Raw genomic sequence first — 19,429 nt, forward strand, 5'->3', positions numbered from 1 at the left:
TGAAGGCTTCTTTAGGGTTTTGTTTGTCGATGATGATATTTTGGAGAAATTCTTTGCCTTGCGTCAGTGCCGCATCTTTCAAAGCGTGCAATCCGCGTGTCACCATCGGTTTCAACACTGGGGCCACCGAACGAAAGGCCGATTTTAACATGTCTCCTAAACCGTGTCCTCGCTGTCGAGCAACCCCTCGGTACACTGGATACATGACTTACTTACGAGTCGTGAGAAAACCGTTTTCGAAAATGGAGTTTCACCGTGACGTTTCCTTTGGTGAATGGAATATTTTGTCCCAAATCTCCTTTTATAGTAATGTTGACTGTGTCCAAATACGACTTGCTGACAGGTAAATAGTGAGGATGGACAAATTCACGGTGGACGTGGTAAGTGTTTCCACCTTCCTCGTCAGCGTTTGCGGCAGAATCCACTTTGAAAGGAATGACACGCAGTAACGGTACGGAGGTGTGTCCCACCACGTTGTACTCCACCACATCGTAGTACACGAACATCAAATTCAGTCCTTGGTTCAGTTCTACCGGGGTACGAAAATACTTGGCAAAAGAATCGTTGTCAGAAATGACTGGTAATTCACCTTTTTCTTTTTCTACTTTCTTCCTTAGCTCCATGTCACCGCCCAACATGTCAAACAATTCATGACAAAATAAGAAAGACATCATTTTGGGCCCCTCAGGAAATTTCATCAGGAAGCGACGAGCTGTTTTGTGGTACTCCAGAGTGACACTTTTTTTGACACTTTCCAAAGCTTTCAGAAACACACCATTAAACCTGGTGGCTATGGTGTTGACCAAATGTTGACCACTAAAATAATAGCCTGGGGGAATGAACAAGTGATAGGTGGTCCACTTTAGATTTGGTGTACGGGTTTTCTTGTCATATTTGCTATGGGTATCCATCCACTGTTGCATTCGCTCGTCATGAACTTCCACATCAAATTTATTTTCATTGGGAAGGACATTGAGGACTTGGGTCGGGTGAATCATTTCTACTAAAGCCACTTCCCAATGGGCTTCGTGATCTAAGGGGATGGCCTGAGGTAATTTGGCCGTGTAACAGCACAACGTGTTGTGGGGAAACACCTCCATGGAACTGTCACTGGGTAAGGTTAAGTAAAATTGGTTTTGGTGACTCATAATTCTAGAGTTCTGTGGCTGTCCGAGGGGTTAGTGGATGTCAGAGGCGTGTCTCCGCCCAAAATGGGGTTCTGATTGTGGTTGGAGTGGTGACTGGCACTGGCACTGGACACAACGTTCCCGTTCGAGGAGAATTTCAGGGAGGGATTGGGAAGCAGGTAACCGATGCAACTGCTCAATAAAATGGTCCACAATTGTTTGTCTCCTTGTTGCAAACTCAAATTGGCAATGGCTGCCCCGATGACACAATACACCACGAAGATTTGGCAGAAAAAGACGATTTGCGTTTTAGGCACACGTTCTCCACACCACACCCACAAGGGTTGTTTTTGTAAATCTTGCACAGAAGAACTAGGGGAAGAAGGAGTGGTCGACGTAGCTGCGTCTGCTGTGTGAAAGGGCATGATGGTCACCTCTTCTTTTTATAGTCGATGACTTGCGAAGCGTCGATCCAAGAATCGAAACTGGGTGGATATCCTTTCCAACGTACTTTGACTTCTTTGACACGTCGTTTGCCCACTTTACGGGTTCTGCGTTCGAGAATGCTTTCGATGTCGTACACGTCGTCTTCTTTTTTGGTGACACGTTGTAACTCGGGCAAATAAAACGTTCCTTTGAGCACTTCTCCGTTCATGTCTTCCAATTTATAGACGGCAGGATGACGGCCATGCACTCGTCCAGTGACGCGAAACAATTCGGTCGTCCAGTTAGGTAAGTAACCTTTGTCGAAAGTGCGTTTGGTTTTGCCAATGCGCACCCAATCTCCTACGGTCAACTCTCCACTTTTCTCGGGGACAGCCCTCGTCGGGGACGTACCAAACAGGCGCTCAAACACCAGCACTTCGTTGTCGGGAGTCACGTCTTGCGGGGCACGTCCGATGCTTCGATGGTAAGATTGGTTGTACGCTTGCACCAGGTGCGGTAAGATGTCAATGTACTTCAGAGTGTGGTGATGCGTAAAATATTTCCACATGCGTTCTTTCAAAGTACGTTGAAAACGTTCCACGATGCTGGCTTTGGTTTCGGGATTCTCGGTGGTAAAAAAATGAATGTCACGTTTCTTTAATTCTTTTTGGAAAGCTTGGTTCAGAAATTCGGTGCCTTTGTCCGTTTGCCATCGAAGAGGGTGACGACCGCTTTGTTTCAACACCCGTTGCAGGGCTCGCACTAACTCGCTGCTCGATTTGGAAGTCAAGGGCACGACCCAGGCAAATTTGGAAAAGACGTCGATGACACAAAACAAATATTTGTAGCCACGATTGTAGCTGGCCAAATGAGGGACATCGGCTAAATCGGCTTGCCATTGATGATCGATGCCTTCCACTCGGGTGCGACTTCTGGCAAACTTGCGTCGAATGGGTTTGTGTAAAGTGTAGGTAGCTTGTTCTTGTAACCATCGTTGCACTTGAGGTAAACGGAGACTTTTCAGTCGAGTTTTGGCAGCACGATACAATTTTTGAACTCCTGCGTAACCTGCAGGATGCGAGGGATCGTAGTAAATGCTGGCTAAGACTTTTTCCATTTTTTTTGTGTTGGTTGGTGTGTTAATAAGGCACCCACTCTTGGAAGAGGCTACTCTTTTTCTCTTGGGGTATTTTCTTGGATTGCAAGGCTTTGCGTGTGCGACCGGCAATAGGTGTCGAAGAGGAGGATGTCTGAGCAGGGGATATCGGTTCTTGTTTCACTTCTGTCTTCACTTTCTTTTTCTCTTGTGAGGAAGAAGGGGTGGCCATCATCTTTTTAATCCATCCAATTCTGGAGGTAGGTGGTGTTGTTAACTTGCGTACTTTTTCTGGTGGAGTTTGAAACCCTTCTTCTTCTTCTTCTTTTCCTTTTTCTTTCTTGACCACTGGTACTGGTACTGGTACTGGTGATGGTGCTGGACTTTTCATCAAGGTCTTAAAATCTTTTAGAGTGGGTAAAGCTGTTTCGTCTAAAGCTTTCTGGTGAAAGAGTTGCAGTCGTTGCAAGAGTTGACCGTACTTTTGCGATTTTTCTGTTTCGGACAAATCTTGGCGATCCATCAAGGACTGCAATTCGTGTTGTAACTGGGACATCTCGCTCAAATGGGGATTGGGAGGTAAATGCGGGGTGCGTTGTTCTTGCCACCGATGGTATTCCATCCATCGTTTGTAAGGCACTAAAGCTAGTTTTCGTCCTTCCATGGGGTTGTCAGGGGTCAATTCTGAGATCTTGGGACTTTCGAGGGCCTTTTTATCTTGCTCCCACCAGTCCTCCCAACATGGTTCCCAAGACTCCTTTCAGTATGGGGCCTAACAAGAGAGGCAAAATGCCTCCACGTTGAACCAACATCTTCTTTTTTTGACGAATGGGAATTTTCTTTCGAACCATTTGGCGAAGAACGTGACGATGTTTGCCTAAGCATTGTTTCTGGTGTTTGGACAAAGGGATCGTGCCTTTCAAAACGTTCAAACAACATTCGCACACGGTATCGATGACCTCTTTGGAGGCCGTTTGAATGAGTTTTTTTCGTAGGGGTGGAGAAGCTTTGGACAGGACAGATAACAGGTCCCCATGTTTGGCTAAACGTGGTGGCAGTCCTTTCCTTTTCTTTCCTTGGGGTTTTCTGGAGGGTGACATCTTTGAGTCTTTAGGAGCACCAAAAGAACACTGATACCCTACTTGGTCACAGGACTTTTTTATACTGGAACGCGTCGCCACTGATTGTCTTTGCGGCGTATCAACTTCATGACAGGCATGACACGTCGTGCAGGGGTACGTAACGGACTAAATCGAGTCAGTTCTTGCTTGGACAAATCCAGTAAACTTTGTAACATGCCCGATCTTTCATGGACTTTGATTTTGGGAGAAGGTACTTTTTGAGCAGCAGCCACTGCCACTAAATTGGAGGGTCCTGCCACTGGGGAAGTTCTTTTGGGGGTCATCAACGGAGAAGTTCTTGGTGTGATTAACGTCTCCAAGTACTCTTCAGTTCCTGGTGACATCAACGGAGAAGTGGATAAACGTGAGGCTGTCGGAGACGCAGTCACCGCTGTGGCAGGTCGTGGTTTGCGAGTGTAAGGTTGCGTCCTGGCCGAAGTGCCTCTCTTGCGACTAGTTTTCTTCTTCTGTGGACTTTTCTTTTTCTGGGGACTTTTTCTCTGTTTCTTTTTTTGGGGGCTTCTTTCCTTTTTCCGGGGTGGTGTCTGGTAAGAGGAGGGTCCCGCCACTGGAGAAGTTCTTCTCTTTGGGGACCTGGTCTTTTTCTTTTTCTTCTTGGGGCTTCGTTGGACTTTTGTCTTAGGGATAACTTTGGGGGCATTAGGATCCCATCTTAAGAGTGAGCGAATGATGACCCCTCCTAGAGTACCGCTCCCTCCAGGTTTCAAAATGATTTGTTTTTTGGTTTGAGTGTCGATGCGGGGATCGGCCAGTTGGAACAAAGCGACTTTGTTTCGATCGAAAAAGCGTTGGGTTTGATGAGGAATCTGAATGATTCCTTGGAGTAATTGACGTGCCGTCACCGTGAACCATCGTAAGACTTCTTTGAGACTAGCTTCTAAGACACGAGCTCGTGTTTGTGGATCTTTTTCTCGACTGATGCCATACAAGGCACGAATCAATTTGACGGGAAGATGCGACTGAAGGGACGTCATGTTCACGCTGTGTGAGACAGACGAAAAAGGGTCTGAGGTTTTTATAGATTTTTTCATGGGGAGTGAAATGAAGTCGAGGACGGAGACGTGTACAGGACAGGCCCTCCGTCTTGGCACCAGTGGTGAAACAAGTGGGTACGAAATCGCAAATCCTCGGGAGTGGTAGGTTTCAAATCGACGAGTAAATAGGCGTGTGGAGTTTGAGTGGCATCGTCGTACGCCTGAGTCAGCCAAGGCGTTCCTAACTGTTTGGCTAAGACTTGCACTTGCGATTTATCTCGAGGGCTTTTAAACAAGACCACGTAATGTGCATTGAGACTGATGGTGCGATGGGCTTTACTTTGTTGAAACAAATTTTGGGTGATGTAAACGACACTGGCATTACGGTGATGCCCTTTGCGCGTGAACCACAATTTAATTTCTTCTTCGTCTTCTCCTAACATGTCGTCGAAAATGACCAAATGGGTTTGACGGGAGTCAGAGACGATGCCGTCGTCTTCTTTAGGAATGCCTTCCACAAACACGATGGAATCGCCTTGACTTTCTCGCAAGAGGCTGTACGCCGATTGCCACTCTTTGTAACACCACACGATCCGTTGAGGGGGTGGATCGATCAAATGATGTTTATGTTCGATCAAACGTTTGACGAATTCGGTTTTGCCAGAACCGCTAGGTCCAGCAATGAGCATGTTAAAGGGATGGCGAAGATACAAAGCCTCCCAACTGGCACGATCTAAGTGTTCGTCGATGACTTTGACAGTAGAGGAAGAGGGAGCAGAGACAGTAGAGGTAGCCATGGTGTCAGAAATGTCACTTGTGACACGAAAACAAACAAGACAAGAGTTTATATACTTTTTTCAGAACACGTTTATTGAATGTTTCAAATATGAACACGAAAGACAAAAATACATACAACCCAAATAGTGATGTACAGGAATATAAAACACAGCAAAGCGATCAAAGTGGAATATAAACAAGTGTCTGTACAACATGTTTTGGGTAACCAAGATGTCCTAGGGACAGTGTGTAATGTTCTTACAGTCTCTACATGAGGTATTGTCACACAAGTGTCCTCCCGGAATGACCTTTCAGGAATGTCCATGACAGTCCTGTCCTGAAGCGAGTGGTTGTTCTCGGTGACGGGTTCTTCTGGCACCGTCACTAACACAGGTTGAAAAGTAACTTTTTTCCTTGAACAACTCTTGTGCATACTGGGCCACTTCTTGGGTCCAAGCCTCAAAACCCCCCTTTTTCCAGTCACGAACATCTGTCCAATGAGGGTGTAAGTCACAAGCTACACACACATCGTCATACACGTCTTGGGTAGCTAAAAGTTGACGAATCTTTTTTTCCTGTTGAGGTCGAGAAGTATCCAGATGAAACCGCAAGGCTTTGAGCAAAAGGAGTTTTTCGTGACCATTTAAGGCCATGGAGGTGGTAAGTACTGATCGTAAAGAGTCCACAAAGAATCGGCTGGTAAACGAAATCCCAGAAAACAAGTCACTAAGACACACACCACTTGTCGTCCCAAATTGAATGGATAAAGTTCTTGTAATAATCGATGGTAATGATCCACGGTTTGAATATGGTCATTGAGTTCCTTCCACGGAATCTGTTGGATTACATACGACATAAGTCGTGGCATAGCTACCTGTTTTTATAGTCTCTTTGTTTCGAAAAGAATACACGTACTTTCTAGCCAGTGATGTTCGTTTTCCAGTGGGGAATGTAAATCTTGCATACTGTAACCGAAACGTCAGAGTTCGATTAGAAGTTTCCTCTTCCGCTAAGTAGATTCCACGTAAAATATGTTGGTAATCCTTTACCTCGTCTTCCTCAATGGGTTGCTCTAGGTGAATCTCGAAGTAACCAAAATGATCAACACGTGAATCATCGGGGGCCTGGAAGTATTGAACAAGGTCTGACCACTGAAACAATTTCTGACGAATCAGTTCTCTTATACCCTTCAGGTACCAGTGGTTAAAGATCTGGTGACGTAACGGATGCAATTGTTCTTTACGTTTCACTTGTATTTTGACCAGCTCTCGGTAAATGCGTTCTCTCAACTCCACAGGCAAAGCACGAATGTTCTCTTGTAAAGTATCCATGAATAGGTCATACTAAATCCTCTTTGGTCTGACACAAGAAATGTACTCTTTGCACAAACATGGTTTCACTTCAGTGTCGAATTTAAATCGTTGAGTCACTAATCTACACATTACAATTCGTTCAGAAGTTTCCTCTTTCACTAAGTTGACATTGTGTTCAAGATGTTGGTAATTCGTTAACTCTTCCTCTGGAATTCGATGCAGTACGTTTACAATGATGTAACTACAATCGTCCATACCAAAGCAATCCTTTTTAAAACTAGAGGATCGTTGATCAATGTCTGTCCGATGGAACACTTTCAATTGAATCAATCCTTGTATAGCTTTCAGGTACCAGTGGTTCAAACACCGGTGACGTAACGGATGCAATTGTTCTTTACGTTTCACTTGTATTTTGACCAGTTCTCGATAAATGCGTTCTCTCAACTCCACAGGCAAAGCACAAATGTTCTCTTGTAAAGTATCCATGAACAGATTATTATGGTAAGAAGTTACTTCAATGTCTCGGTCCCACTAAGGGTAAGTAATGACAATTCGGTGACCATCGAGCATGTTCTACGTAGGCCGAATCTTGCGGTTCCCAGTGGTGAAGTGACACACCGCAACTGAAGCACTTGACTTTATCTCCTTCGCCCAAGTAGAAAAATCCGGCTCTGGCTAATTCTTCGGGGGTCGGTCCTCCCAGATACTTAGGCCATTTTCCTTTGAACGATTGAAGACGATTTTCAAAGTCGCAGTATTCCGACAAACGCACAGGGAACGAATATTCGTCTTTCACAGGTTCGTTTCGATGAGGGTTGAGTGACATGGGTAGGAGTTTGCTCAGGGCTGGATGACATCCGTAGGGGGGTAGACGTGAAGGTGAACATTCCCCTTTAAAACGAAACCCAGTAAAATGTCCAAGAGGACGAGCAGCATCGCTTTCGCATCCCACAGGTTTGGCACGCACAGCATCACTTTCCATGATAGGGGTAGGGGCACTAAAGTTCCCATGATGCTTTACGGCATCGCTCAGGTCACAAGGTACAGCATCGTATCCATCGCAAGGCTCACAATCGCACTCGTCTGCAAACTCCGTTACGCAATTACAATGGTAACCACATGGACAATCGCAGTTTCCTTCCGGACATTTTCCGTCACAATGCATGGGTCTTATCCATCCAATATTAGTCACACTAGAGGAAGATACAACTTTTTTACACTCCCCAAACTGGAACGATGCCTCTTTCAAAGTATTCATCTTGTTCGCTCGGTCTTGGTAGTCACAATGAACTATCGATCTTGCCTAGGGTTCCTTTTTTATATACAGACCAATACCGACGTGTCCATACGGTAAGGTGAAATGATTGGGAAGTCGCACTCGCTTCTGGTATACAATTTGATAGACTTTTTCCAAGGGTCGACTGACGATGTGGTGAGTGGGTAAACGTACAATCTTGTTCGGTTGATAGGTGGTCACTTTAAAGTTTCCATCCTCTCCCGATTGCAAGGCTTCTTTCAATACCCCAAAATTGACCACTCGGCTGGTACGATAATTCAGAGTCAGTCCTTTCACTTTGCACGTCGTGTGCACTTCTCCTTGTTTGTCCCGGTATTGGTAGCCGTAATTTTTGGGACCGCCACTGACGAAACTTAGAATCTTGTCGTCGGGATGCTCGTCTGTCCAGGCTCCTAAACGGTCTCCTTCGATGTTAGGGTGATGTTGAATCGGGTGATGGATGTAAATGCAACTGTCCGTGTCAAAGTACAGGACGCGTTCCCCTAACAGTTCTAAAGCTTCGTACAATTTTAAGCGAGCATGGGCTGTCAGGTAAGCCGCAATGATGACGTTTCCAAAAGGGTCGTCTTGTACAAAGTCCAGATCTTCTTCGTAATTGACCAAGATCAAATTCTCTCGAACGACGTCCACGTGTTTCATGTATTTGGTTTTGTCGTGAATCATCTGGAAGTAGCGGGAAGGTTCTGTCAAATATTCCGTCTTGGGTAAACACGGTCGTTGTGCCATTTTACCCCACAAGCAATTTAACATCACTTTGGCAAACGATCGCCTGCCTTCGTTTTTCTCGATGTGGTCTAAACGGATGCCTTCTTGTTCGTAGTATTTCTCTTTGAATTGTATTTGGTCTTCGGGAGTGTGACACCAGGAAGGATAGCCGCTGGCTTCTTGCTTCAGTTTCAAAAAGGCATCCACGTAGTCTGCGAAAATGCCTTTCTGAGTAGGGTCACCCTTGTGGTATTGTTGTGTCTTGGGAAAGTGGCAAATTTCGTACACTTCTAACAGTTGGTATCCCATGTCCAGAGCTTTGAACAATTCTACGCTGACCCAGGTTCCCGTCAAGGCACGTTCTTCCTGGCTGTGATGACAAGGCTGGTCTTGGTTGCACGTTTCGGCACAAGTACGGCACAAGGGAAACATCAGTTTGCCTTGACAATGGTGAGGTAAGACGGGATGGTATAGGTTCGTGGGAGGCAAAACTTTGCACTTGATCAAGCCTTCGTATTGTCGAATGTTTTTCAGGTCGATGTGTTCCGTCAGCAATTGCGGGTGCCCTACAGGAAAGCGACAATATTTGCACACGTAGGGATACAGCGAACACACGTCCAAGTATTTGATTTCTTCTCCTTTCTCTTCGTCGGCTTGGTACAGCAAACAGGTGGCATTGGTCCTTCCTCCGTACAAACTATCCCTCGGGTTCAGCGGGTCCATGAACTGGTAACTTTCCACGAGGCGTTTAAACTCGGGATCGGTTTTCATACGGTGATCGTACTCGTGTTCCCACATTTCCACCACTTGGTATCCTTGCTGTTCTAACTTTAGGCGTCGCTGACAAGTGTCCTGGTACAAGTCTTCCATGGTTCGTTGTAAAAACTGATTTTTAGTGCCACGGTCAGGGTAACAAACAGGACATCCGTGAAATAAGCAACCGTTAAACTCGTACACGATCTTGGGGTTTTCTAAGTCCCAGCCATCGACCGAATACGTTTCGATGGTCTTTTCGCCCCCTCCGTTGCGGGCATGCTGAATCCATTTGTCTTCCTTGTCGCACAAGTAATGTAACCAACGTAGGGCTTTGACCGAGTATTGACGTTTGACAAAGTGGGTCGTTTGAGGGCTGATGACAGCCACGGTGTTTTCAGGCATGAATCGTTGTCGATACACTAGGGAACACGCTTTGGCAATGGTGCAAGCTTCTTTCAAAGGATCGACCCCTCCGTGTTCCATGAACAGTTCTCGAAATTTTTCACAGCAACGTCGTAAAATGTCCACGTCGGAACGACAATACTTTAGCATTTCTTCCTGAAAGTCGAAAGGGTCCGAGGCGTGAATCTGGTACCAAGCGTAGAAAGCTTCTCGTTGTTCGGTACGCATGTTGTCGGGGTCGTAATAGTGAGCCTCAGGCAAATGGGGTAGAACGGCGTGTTGATTGGCTTCCGTATTGAAAAAGTGTGGAAAGTACCCTTTAGCCATTTCTGTCAATCCAAACGTTTTAGGCATTCGACTCAAAGGCATGGCCAAATAGCTCATCGAATCTTTAAACTGTACTTGTCCCACTTGCATGAAAATGATTTTGGCCCCGTTCAAAGTCACTTTAGGACGCTCGGTGCCTTGTTCCGTATAGTATCTGAGAAGAAACTGTCCATCGTATCCGGAGAAATTGTGAGCCATCACTGTGGCATGGCGATGACAATCTCCGTAACGTTCGATGTCCTCTTGGCTCCACGTCTTGTCGATGGGGTCTAAAACCCATTGGGCAAAATCGGCTAACGTGTTTGGTCCCCGAAAGATTTTTTCACGCCCTCCGGGAATCTTGCTGCAGTGAGGGCAATGACTGAAGATAGGTTCTTGAATGCACTTCTCGCACGCTCGATGAGCCACGCAGAAATTAGGGATGTGAATGCCAGTCTCTTGCATGCATTCGAAATCAAAAAAGATGAAATTGCCTTTCTTCTTGTGACCGTCCTCTTTCTCTGGTGGGGGATGGTATTTTTGCACGTAGCATTCGTGTTCCAAGTCCACGATGTGGTGACAAATGTGACATTTTTTCTTTCCTCGACATACGTGTGCCTTGGCATTGTTGGTACGTATGCCTTGTCCACACGCGGGGCACAATCTCAGCAGTTGACAAGCGCATTTCTTCTGTGAACCTTGCGTCTTCAAATGTTGTTGGTAACAGGTAGGGCTGACAAACGTGCGCAGACAAGTTGAACAAGGCACTGGTTCTTCGCTCAGACAGGGTGGAGAGGCCAAACATCCTGGGCATTTCCATCCACAATGTTTGTGCTGCTCTCGATTATTATAACCATAGTCACATTTCTCACAATAATAAACATATCCCAGGAATCCAGTGATACTGGTAATGGTATCGAAATGGTCATCGTGATGATAAACGTGAATGTATTTTCCGTCCTTAAAATCTTGCCCCCGAAACAACAGAGACCCGCGCACTTCTTGAGGGTGCACTTTCAAAGTGTATCGTGGAGCTAGGGCATCTTGCAATTTTTGCATCTCAGGAATGCCACAGGGTGTGTCTTTGGACATGCCAGCTTGTCGTAACAGGAGTTCTGCTTCACTTCGTTGTTTGGCTCGGTCCGATTGTCGAATGTTCTCCCAGTCTCTTTTCCATTCTGCCGTGTCGTTCTTGTTGACATAGGTTCGTCCCACCACGATGGCACGGGCTAAACACATCTGGTCATGAGGATTGTGAATTTGGACAAGGCTACGCTTAATGCTGCGAAGGTCCTTCACCAATAACATCTTTTTGCGTCCGGTCCCTTGAGGAGGAGAGACGTGGGTCATGTCCAATGTGGCTTTTCCATCGGTGATGTCAAACTGGTCATTAGATTGTTGCACGTGTTGAATCTTGTCCATGACTTTGGAAGCGGTCAATTCTGCAGGGGTGCTAAACTCGATCCAAACAGGGGATTTCAAACCGTCGTGTTGTATGGAAAGTCTCAAGCGATCGTCTTCTTTGGGTTGACATTGTCGCTTGAGTGCAGTGAGCAGAGAATCCCACACTCCGGTGATGAACCCTTCTGCTTTCTCTAACGGTACTTCGGACTTGAAATCTTTAAACTTCACCGTGTATTTGTAAGCCGTGGTTCTAAATTTTCTAGAGGAACGCTTTTCCGTCTCTCGAATGGAATAGTATTTTTCAGGGTTGACTAAGGGTGGTGAACTTGGTTTAGAGGTTTCAAATTCTGGTTCACTCATGTCCTCTTCAAAATCACTGGCATGAATTTGTGCCAAGATTTCAGCCCTGGTTCGAGGCGATAGATCACGTTTCTGCCTCTTACTTTCTTCTTCTTTCTTCTCGAATGAATTAGATCGTTTCATCTTGAAAGCAAAAAGTCAAATGACTCAAGTTCAAACACCATGAGCTTCTTTATAGTCATAGCAGACCAGCGTATATAAAAGGGTGTGTGTCTTGTCCTTTCACTATTCATTTCACTCTCAAGCCGAGCACAACGATGGAAGAGACTAACCAGATGGAACGTTTCGTCAGAGCTTTGCGAGGGGTCATTAGAAAATTCTCTTCAGACCAGCCTACGGACTACTCTCCTTCCTTTAGAGATAAAAGTCAAGATACTTGCTATATCTGTCAGAAGAAAGGGCATTGGTCTTCAGAGTGTCCAGACCGTCAAAAAAGAACAAAAACAGGGACTAAAAAAGACAAAAGTCAAGATACCTGTTATTATTGTAAAGAAAAAGGACATTGGTCTCCAGATTGCCCAAAAAAGAAACAAGAGGAGTCAGAAGAAAAGAGGGATTCTTCAGAAGAAGAGAGGGATTCTTCGAAAGAAGAGAGGGATTCTTTAGAGGAAGAAGAGGAAGAAAAAAGACAATTCTATTTACAAGAGGCAAAGAAACAGGAGAAGAAGAAAAGAAGAAGGGAAGAAAATGAGGAAAAGACGGCGAAGAAATTCAAAAAACAGAGAGACTAAACAAGGAGAAAGAAGAAGTCAATGAACTTTTTATTAAAGTGATGTGTTGTGAATTGTGAATTGGATTGTAAAAAAATGGAGAAAAGAATAAATGAATGATATAAGGTAAGTGTCTTTGAGTTGTGATTTTAAAATAAGAACGTACACTCACGCACTCATACACAGACACGTACTATAAGGGTAAAATGGGCGGGGTTTATTTTTTTTTGAGTTATTGGCAAATTGAAATTGTATTTCTTTTCGAGAAATGTGGGTGGCCCTGAAAAGGGCCTTTTTTCTTCATGGTGAAAGGGTAAGTTTAAGCAGTCAACTTTAACTGCCTTATGCCTTTGCCACGGCCAAGGCCTACTTCTGGACTGCGTAATGTTGATGATGATGATAATGATTGAGTTGAAATCACTAAGGGTGGTACGGTAGGCTTAGTCACAGGGTTGACGTGTTTAGCTCGGGAAGGTCGTATTCTCTTCGGTCGTGATAAAGAAGTCTGATACATTTGTTTCAGACTTCTTAACTCCGCTAAAATGTCCAACAGTACCGTGACCGTTTGATTTTCACCCTCTTGTTTCTTTGCTGCTACTTCTTCTTGCTGTTGCTGCTGTTGTTTTTTTCTTACCTCTTCTTGTTGCTGTTGCTGTTGCTGTAGGAGAAAAGCCTGTTCCGCTTCCTTTTGTCGTTGTATAAATTTCTCCAATTCTTCTTTCTGTCTCTGTCTAAAATTTTCCACTTGCGGTAATGAAGAAGGTAACGAAGGTTCCGGAACAAATTCTTGCGAGGAGAGAAAATCCACAAAATCCCAATTCACCTCTTCTGAAAGTAAGTCCGGGTTCCCTTGGGCGGTCTCCCCTGTTGGTGCACCCCATTGGATCGTTTTCTGAGTTTCCGTCATGTTGAATCACTGTCGCATAGATTGACTGCACACAAGCGCTAGCGAATCTATATAGACTACGTGACGTCACAGACTGCTCTCTTCGGATTGGATGCGGGCTGACTGAATTCTGTAACGCGTGTTCGGATTGGTGAATGAACTCAATCCGTTTCAATCCTTTCTGTCCCTATAAATAAGCGCAGTTCACTGCATTGATTCACCTATTGTCGGAGCCTCAACATGTGTACAGACGTTGAATCTTCAACCCTTGTGTCAACAATGATGTTCAGGACGGACATGCTCATGTATGTCCGATCCAAGTGGACCGTTGTCCACAGGACCAGCAGCAGCCTGTGGATAAGAAGAGTCTATATAGAGAGACAAGGTTGCCTCAAGAGAACTCTGATGTATGGCCCTGCTGTAAGACGAAGTTTGAGGACAAGAAGATGTCGCAAATGCCCTTTATGTTAAGGGCATATTAACATAAACCAAAGGCCCTTTTCAGGGCCAGCCATATATCTCGAAAAGAGATAGCCTTTCCATTGCCTACCCTTTTTTATTTAGTTTTTTTTAAAAAAAAATAGAGACCCTCCCTGTTTCAATTTTACATAGACCCGATACAGACCCAGGGTTTTTTTTGTCCATGTTAAATTTACATAGACCCTATACAGACCCAGGGTGATTAATGTTAAATTTACATAGACCCTATACAGACCCAGGTTAAGTCTGTAATGCTAATTCCCATAGACCCTATATCGACCCACGATTTTTCTCCATGTTAAATTTACATAGACCCTATATCGACCCAGGGGTGTTTTTAATGCTAATTCCCATAGACCCTATAGTGCCCCACTTCACTACTCTGAATGTTGTGGTGTGGTTAAGACGTTTGATCATGGGGTTCTTTGTGATGACAGAAATTCCACCTCCGCGAGAGTTACGGGGGAACGACTTGATGGAGTAACCAGTGGGTGTTAGATCCGCACACTTGGGCTCATCGCCTGATGTTTTAGCCATGTTTCTGTCAGGTAAAATACGTCAATATTCTGGTCGTTGATAAAAGTAACTATTTCTGTGCGCTTTCCGGTGGTCCTACTAATTGGGCATTGAATAATGCAATACGCAGAGGTATCTCTTGGATAGCTGACACGAAGGTTGACGAATTAATAGGGATTTGAATTAAGTTATCTAAATTAACGGTCGAATTTTTAAATTGCCGAGCCGGAAAGGGCATAAGGGAGATAACTGGAATTCTTCTTCCTGTTCTTCGCCGGCCAGCATTGAAACAACGTTTCTTTTTTCGCTTCTGTTTACATTTAGGGGCTGCTCACCAGTTATTATGTACTTCTGAGAGAGTGACGTATGTAAGGTGAAGTTGTTTACATTTAAAACATGCACAATGGAGAGAATGTTGGCATATCTCTATGCTACATTAATGTAATGTGGATGATTATTCTTTGGATATTGTACTTTTGGAAATTTTACATGATTTAAGCACACGGCTAACTAAAATGACTGTTCCCTTGTGTTGAAAATTCAGTCTGAATTAGTCTAAAGCACACTATACATAGCATCTATTAAAATAGGGAAAATGAATTTTGCCAGACTAGAGAATATCAGCTTCTGAAAGTGCAATGAATGAATTACCAAATATATAAAATGTAAAAAAAGTTATCGGCTCTATTTTTATATAATTTACTTCTGAAGTTCAGGAAGTGAAAATGACCAAGTGGAGCTAGCACTTTTTTGAAAAGTGCACATCTAGAGTAAGGCCAAGCTGTATACTCTGTAACCCATATTTCACCCATCAATCATACACCAAACTAAAGGGAATTAAAGTTTCTTTGAATTATACCTAAGATATACAAGGTCTTTTTTTAAATAGCCAGTGTAACCAGTGAGGAAAGCCGGGGAAATTGTTTTTCTTTGAAATTCTAAGCCTTTACAAAATACGAAACTGTAGAGCGCCACCTTAGGTAATGATGAATGTAGTCCCAGTTCATTTAGTCAAGAGCACAGTGTAGTGTGGAGAGCCAAGGAGTGGTCATTTAAAGCAATTAATGAGGGTCCATCATAGCATAAATGGGTTGACTGGCGAGTATCACGTGATGGCGGTTTGTTCAAATGGAAGTTGTAGCAGTGGAGCAAGACAGCTGAGAAAAAGTCTAATTGTTCTCGTTTCCAAAACAAGGAGACGAAGAAACACATACGAACTGAACAACCAATACATAATGAACACAATAACGTAGACGAAGACAGGCAACAAGCACAAATATCATGAAAACTGCTCAATAAACGGAACAGCTGCATCAAGCCGGTTAAGCGATAGCGGCCATCTTGTAACCCAATACAAAATGTAGTCTACGATTTTCCATTTTATTCACAATCACATATGCAAATTGATAAGCTGATTGTTTTCTTTTTGAGTTTCTATTTTTATTCACATTTATTAAATCATTGTAACACACAGTCATGATTTAAACATGAAATATGGTTTTTATAAAGAAAGAAGTGCATTGCAAACAAGGTTAGCTTCATGTTCACTGAACCTCAGCTGTCAGACATTCACATACTGGCGTATGGAAATTAGCGTGGAATATAAACTAAGCGAAATGATGAACCAACAAGAGGTAATTAAAATACTTTAATATTAATATATTGAAAATTCGTCTAAGTAATTATTCTGCTTTAATTAACGTTTCTAAAGACTATAAAATTCCCCCACCCCCTTGGACGGTTTGACTAAACTTTACCATCATTCATAGGTCCAGAGACACCATCGTATGACACAAGCAAAAATCCCCAACGCTCGTATTTTAACGGATTTTCGCCCGTATCTAGCTATGATAATCCAGAGAGAGAGAGAGAGAGAGAGAGAGAGAGAGAGAGAGAGAGAGAGAGAATGGGGCGACCATTTAGACAATTTAATGTTTAATAATTAATATTCGATTTTTAGAATATTATAATAGGTTTAAGAAACAACAACAAAGCATTAAATACGCTACAGCATGTGTGCCTCCTAAACGACAAAATTTAACATTAGGCCTAGTGTCGACTGGCTATTGCAACTATGTATCATTGATATTATGGGCACTGTGGATAAATCCAAAGGAACGCGCAAACATACCATTACGACGAACCACATTACTGTAGGTTACTTGGTACAAGTTCAGTTTTACTGTTTTCGTCCAGCGCAATGTTTTTCTCCCTCACTCCAGATTTTTGCTCATTTTGTCTCTTAAGCACGTGAGGGGAGAGAAAATGGAAAAAGAAAGGATTCCGATGAAATTGTGTACCATTTTAATTTTATTTAGAAAATAGGGACTGTTAATACTTTTTATGTTTCTTTTTCTTATGTTATTTATGATTAACGAATGAGTAGAAATTCATCATTGATCTATAGGTCTGCAGTTGAAAAAATGTTTATAGCTTCGTATTATTGCGCCATGGGCGGATCACAACTTGATATACCAGTAGTACTGGTATATCAATTTGCTTTATACCAACACTTTAAATGCCATGTTATTTTTTAATGTATGTCGTATATATATATATATATATATATATATATATATAGAGAGAGAGAGAGAGAGAGAGAGAGAGAGAGAGAGAGAGAGAGAGAGTTATCGTAACATGTTGTATATATTGAAAAATACTTGTTTTGGTTATAACGCCATTTTTTCAAAACATGATAGGTTATGCATGGTGGCATGTATATTTTGTGGAGGCAGAACCCAGGAAAACCCGAGGAAGAACCACCGACCTACGGGAAGCTACTGGCAATCATTCTCACATACACACGTTGGCCAAGCCCTAGAAGACACGCGGTCAGAGATGATAAGGCAGTAATCGGTAAAGACTATCGCCTTACATCACTCGGACACCCGGGGTCCGTGTACTCATTGTAACTGTTTGTATACACTGATTGATTTACAGATGCTTATCGTAACTTCTTGTATACATCTGGGGCTCGTGAAAACCGTTCGTCCATATAAGCATCGACATGTTATATCGCAGTTGGCAAAATTCAGGCATGCAGGGCCGTCATAAGGGTCGGGTGATACCGGAGCCAAGCCATGGGCTATGTGAGTGAGGTTGGCGGGCGTGATTTCTCGGAATTTGCGCTATTTTTCCGAGTTGGTGAGAGGGGGCGTCGTTTTGTCGAGCACACACGTGCGATGACATTGTTCCCATGTACACAGCAAATATTTGTTTTAAATTGATTAATATATTGAAAGCCTATGGTGTACAAAGATTTTACTTAATTTCCCAAAACTGAACGAGTAGCCGGGTGGTCTAAGGCTTACGTCTTTGCAGAACACTAAAATCAAAACTCTATCCGTGTGGGTTCGACTCTCGGGCTTGGCCAACATGGTTAGGGGTCATCCATTTAGTATGTACGCAAACATCTGGCAAAACTTGTCCCCTCTCTTCCTCCCTGTACGCATGCACACTTTTGTACACCCCCACCTGCGTACGTACGCTTGACGACCCCCATTCTATAGAACGGCCTATATTTAATCCACGCAGAAACCATAAAGGATTAATAATATTAACGTCTTTAATAAAACAGAGCCCACCGACATTGAATGTCTGGCTGCATCAAAGAAATAAGCTGCATAACTTTAAACAGTTTGTCTAGTGTCCGCTAAAATTCAAACGCCGACTGAACCCAGTCGAACAGATTACGTATTAGACAAATTATTATCCAGTTTTCACACACCCCCGTTTCCTATGCGTACGTACATTATCAATAGCCCCCCACCCCCCATACGCAAGCGTATGCATTTTTGGGTTACCCCCTCCCCCTCAATGCGTACGTACTAAATGGACGGCCCCTTATGTAAGGAAGCTTGCCAGTAGCTTCCCTCGGTTGGGTATTCTCCGCATTCTTCCTCCAGATATAGAGGTTACCATGTATCACCAACCCATCATGTGCTGACGTTAAACTCTTAACAACCAAAACTGAACAACACTTGGGTTTTCGACTGGTTTGTTGTGGGTGTGGGCGGAGGTTGAGGTGGGGTACAGATTACAAACAAAAGCGAATGAAAGTACAATACATGCAAGAGGTTAACACTTCGTTCGTTTGAAATCTATTACATTTGAGAACCACCATATGACAAATTAAATATTATCGCATTTTCTATTGTCGCCCACACGTTGAAGATTGTAGGCAAAAATATATTGCGACTGCAAATATAGCATTTCAGGTTAATCGGTTTTAAGTATAAACGTAGATTCAGTTAGTCAAGATACCTCTCGATTTTTTATTTCAAGTGACTAAGTTAAACTGAAAACGCATCAAGTATTTTAGCACTGCTATTTGGAAGCAAACAGCAAATACCGCCCCCCTCCCCGTTTCTTTATCTCCGCGTTATTGTTTGTAGAATGTATAGTCGGCATTTTAATGTCCTGGTATGAAATACATGTTCCAAGTTTACACATGTTTAAACACATATTACACCGTAACTAGGGACGCCATACCTGTATCAGTCACACACGCTCGTCCTAGTCTTGTTAGTGAGGTAGTCCGCTCGTCCTGTGGTAATATGTCGATTACACCGGTAACAGTTTCAGTACTGACCCTAGTCAAATATCAGCGTACAAGATATGCCTTCTAGTATTATTGGATTTCTGAATACGTCAATGCCAAAGTTGTTTAGTAGGCCTATGGTAACTGGTTAACGTATCGCAACAAGCATCAATACACTAAGCATTTTGTATGTAAACAGAAAGCACATGACC

General features: G+C 43.5%; 1 protein-coding gene across 2 annotated transcripts in view; it reads right to left on the minus strand.

Moving 5' to 3' along the window:
* LOC149793137 (uncharacterized) overlaps window positions 1-19,429 on the minus strand; it is an 82,256-nt gene extending 62,827 nt beyond the window's left edge. For both annotated transcript variants that reach the window (XM_089967060.1, XM_089967058.1), the window contains exon 1: window positions 19,169-19,429. The gene's annotated coding sequence lies outside the window, so the exon portion shown is untranslated. The remainder of the gene's footprint in view (window positions 1-19,168) is intronic.

The sequence above is a fragment of the Sinohyriopsis cumingii genome, chromosome 8 (genome assembly GCF_028554795.1).
Source record: "Sinohyriopsis cumingii isolate HCF-2022 chromosome 8, ASM2855479v2, whole genome shotgun sequence".
NCBI lineage: Eukaryota > Metazoa > Mollusca > Bivalvia > Unionida > Unionidae > Sinohyriopsis > Sinohyriopsis cumingii.